Raw genomic sequence first — 4,517 nt, forward strand, 5'->3', positions numbered from 1 at the left:
CTAGAGCAATTTAGAAAACTCACTTTTAACAAAGCCCGAATTTTCAGCAAATTGCTTTCTCAGAAGACAGTAGAAGTCTCACTCAACATTCAAAGGTTAGAAATATGTACTTTGTGTCCAATTCAACATTCCCAGCTGCGAAGATGGACTTCGGCCTAGAAAGTCTCGACCTGGCTTTGAGCGCAAACCCCGTGCACTTGAGAAATTCTTCAGCTTTCTGCACAGCAAAGCGATAGGATTTTAAGAAGGATTTAAATGTCATTCACTTTATTATGTTTCTATGAAAAAAGAGGGCTAGGATACAATAACGCTGCTAACTTTAAATAAGCACATAGAGAAAATGGAATTTCTGATCAAAATTATAGGAAGACACAAAGCGACAAGCAGTTCAGAAGTCTGTTGAAATGCCTGCCGCGGGTTTTAAGAACATGTCGAGGCCCTGCTCTTTTCTTGCTCTGATGTCCGTGTGCACATCATGGGGCTCGAGAGGCTACCTGCGCTCTTCTTTTTCAATAATGTGCAGAACTGGAAGTCAAATTTGTTCTGAAATCAACCCTGACTTACAGCCTTTGAGAAATTAGAAAGTGCCCGTGAATACAGTAAAAGCCACTTTCAATTTGAAAGAGTCGCATTCATTTTGGAGGTAGCGGAAGTGCCTCTCGTGCTCCTGCCGAGCTCTCTGCACCCTGCATGGTAACAGAAGCCACATGTGGAGGCCTGGCGCGGGAGCCCCCACAGTCCGCTCACTTCCCTTGCATTTGAACTCCGAAGTATAAAGAATGAGGAGGGAAAGGCTTGTTTATTTAAGATCAGTGAAGTAAAGGTTTCAGTAGTGAATGTTCCAAAATGCAGTCTGATTTCTTTTTACTAAGAACTGCCCTAAATGCGGTCCAGTCTGCAACCAACACGGCAGGAATCCGTAACGCGCACCCAAGCCTTGCTGGAATCAGTGGAATGTGGTCACAGTCACCAGATCCTGTCACGGCTTCCTGTAAAACTGCAACATGTGCAGTTGTTCTACTTGAGTAGAAAAAGATTCCCAGTGAATATTTTTGCCACAAGACCAGCAAAAGCTTAAGTTTTCAAGTGGAAGAACAGGCCCTACAAGTCTCTTGGAGAAAATATACCCCTATGTCACCGGAAATCAGACCGCACAGCCAGCGGGTGAATGGAGCATCCACCACTCTGTGCAGGATCATCGGAAGGCAGCTCTGGAAGCCGTCCCCAAGGCGAGATCTGGGCAGGAGAAGAACCAGAGGGAGTGAAGTGAGAAATGCAGACCTTTCAGACATGAAAGGCCACACGAGGAAAGATATTCTGAGTAATGCTTTGTGATGGTGTTGACAGGAGCTACATCTAACCCTCCCGTGGAGGTCGGATCATCCCATGCTTGTGAAGGTCAAACAAAAATGAAAGAAAACTGCAAAGAAAATTGTCGCATAATATTCAGTTCCAGCAGTAAACCCTCTGCTTTAAGAAATAAGAATTGCCAATTTCTCAGTTAATTTAAAGTTGATTTTTCCACACCCACTAGCTACATTTTGAATAAGCACATAAAAGTTGTTGTCCTAGTGGAGGCTACCTGGAGGCTTCGTTGGCAGTCTTCAGAGGATAAGATGGGCTCCTTCATGTGACAGGCCCTCCGTAGGTCCCACAAGGACTGTGACATTCAGACCAGGGCTATATTTATGCTTCAGCTCACATGAACCTACATTACATTCGGAGAGCACGAGCATGTTCCTGTACTAGCAGATACACGATAAGATGAGAAATGGAAGGTGCTTCTGAAACCAGTACGGCCGCTGCTCGGACGCTCCTCCTAGGTCCGCAGTTCAACACTCGTGACGCCTAATTAATATCTAGTGCACTCGGCTTGCATTCTGTCTTTTTAACGTTCACGTTTGCAGCTGAGCTCATTGAAACAGCTCTCCTCCTCGCCCTCCAGGTCTCCTTCCTCAGCTGCCCGGCTATCCATGCAATTCGCAGCTCTGTGTTTTTCACATGATTGATTTCCTTGCTTCTGATGAATATCTAGATTTATCTTTACTTCAAAAAGTCAGAGGGGATGGATTCTAAATCAGTTAAACATTTTTAAATGAAATACATTTTGTGAATAACAAACTTATAAAAGTCATGGTGAAAAATAAACAGGGAGCAAAAGAAATGATTTTGCTGGTGTGGGGTGCAGCTCGAAGCCTCCCCACTGTGTATGAGCCTCTCTCAAAGCAGCTTCTGAGATTGATTATGCTATTTTGTAAAAGGAAATACTGCCTTTGAGTATAGTAAGTTATCTTTGGGTTTTTTTCCCTTCCGTTTCCATAAGCTTAGGCCCTAAACACAATGCATAGATTCTTACTAATAAAAAAAAGTTATTTCTAAAGTATTGAATATCTTTTATCTCATTCTTGACTCAGATTTAATCCATCAAGAAGATAAATAGTGCCTAAAACTTTTCCTAATTTCGTGTTGGGGCCCAGTAGAAAGAAACACATAGAAACTTTGGACTTGGCTGCCACACCACTCTCATTTGTCCAGGGTGATATTTTGTGACAGTCTCAAAAGGTTTCTGTTAATGTCAATGCCAAAACAGTTATACTTGGGGGGGGGGTTAGAAATGTCCACCAATGAAAGCCATCCTTACCAAGTTATGCACACGGTGATGAGCTCCATTGGCTATAATTAGGTCTGCATAGGAGACCTCTGCACAGAAGCAATGGCCTGGAATGTTAGTTCAGAGAGAAACAAAATATACATTCGAGCCCTACAGAAATCCCTCTCACGAGGCAGTCCTTTGACTCCCTGATTCTCAAAAGCTTAGGTGGCCAGTACTTCCTGGCTGTGCCTCTGTGGGAGTTGGCTCCTAACTTTTAAAAGAATTGGGTTACAGGGGGATCACTGGGGCTGCCTGGAAAGCGCAGGAAGTTTCCACCCTGGTGGCCAGACAGGATACCGGCGGATTAGTAGGAGCTGAGCTGTGCTGGATCCAGTTGGCGCAGGCCTTGTCCCCAGGGTTCTGGCCAGACAGGAAGGCTGCCTTTGTGGAAAGGCTTGTTACCAGGGACAGCAGTGACGCCAGCATGAAGTATTTCTCTCCACCGTTCAGGGCACACGTAGCGGCCACACGGGTCTCATCAGCTGGGGCAGAGGCGATGCTGCCTGGTCCTACGTCCTCGTCCTACATAGACGCCCACACTTTCCCAGAGACCTAGAACATAAAGCGAGAAGTGCTTCAGGGTTTTTCCATTGCTTGGTGATGTGTGTTTGGTTCTTTCTCAAGAGTCTTTCAGGCAATTCTTTCATTTTGCATACATATGTAAATAAGATAATGTATGTGTATATACCTATTTATCAATTAGTAGATATAAATATCTGGAATTTTTCTCTAATTAAAGAGAGTGTGCGTTAAATGGTTTTTGTGTTCTTCACCCTCAATCCCCTCCTCCACTCCTTCTTTCCTCACATCTACTTCCTGACTTCGAGAAAGTATCCCTCACTGTTTCCTGCCACTTCTCCTTTATTTGGCTTATTAATTTATTTGTATTGTGAGTTTCTACTATAAGTAGGTGTAACTATTATTAGCGAACTTTCACAAAAGTATACCCAGGACATTTTTTTAAAAAAGAATTTTAGAGGCATGATTTGAACTCACAGAAAACAGACTCTGTGATTATATCAAAAATGAAACTCACGATTCAAAACAGCAAGCAGGAGGCTTTGTTCTCCGTGTACAGGTCACTCAGCATGGCAGTCCCCTAGATCTTACCAGACCTCTGGAGAATGCCTGAAACCTGAGCGGGCCAAACGCTACTTGTATGCTTTTTTTTAAAGACAAATATATCTAAGAAAAAATTAAATCTATAAATTAGGCACAGTAAGACATCAAGAATGATGAAGAATGAAATACAGTCATTATAATAACATTCTGTAATAAAATTGCCAAAATAGCCATCATCATACTTCAGGTTCCTTATTAAGTAAAATGAGGGTAATTTGCACACAAGCTCTGAAGCTTGTGAGAGCTGATTTGGTAGCTGGTTGGCTGCTGAGAGACTAATGGGCAGGTAGCGTGTGCGGTGTGGGTATTCTGAGCAGAGGGTTGGCCCTCATCCCTGCAGGATGAGGCGGCAGCCCGACACTTTCCTTGCTATGAAGAATAGCATGCAGTTTAACCTTCTACCTTGGTTATCTCTGGAATGTTTCCAATTTAATTTTTTTTTGCACCATGATTAATTACAACAAAAATTAAGCCCAGAAAAAGAAACTCTGAATCAGGATAGACTACTTTAAGGAGCATTCTGAATGCTTATGTAAATGCGTGACACCTGCTGGCCTCTTCCCCACTGCCCCCACCCCAAACCCAGCAAACATTCGCCACAGACATCCTGGAAGAATCTTTTCAAAGTGGAAATCGCGATACCTGCTCTCCCTCCACCACACACACAGGCACGCCCTCACTCAAACCTCTCCAAAGTTCTCACCTTCTACCTAGAGCAAAGGCCCAGCTCCTCACTGACTCA

This window comes from Octodon degus, unplaced genomic scaffold (genome assembly GCF_000260255.1).
Source record: "Octodon degus isolate 3935 unplaced genomic scaffold, OctDeg1.0 scaffold00054, whole genome shotgun sequence".
NCBI lineage: Eukaryota > Metazoa > Chordata > Mammalia > Rodentia > Octodontidae > Octodon > Octodon degus.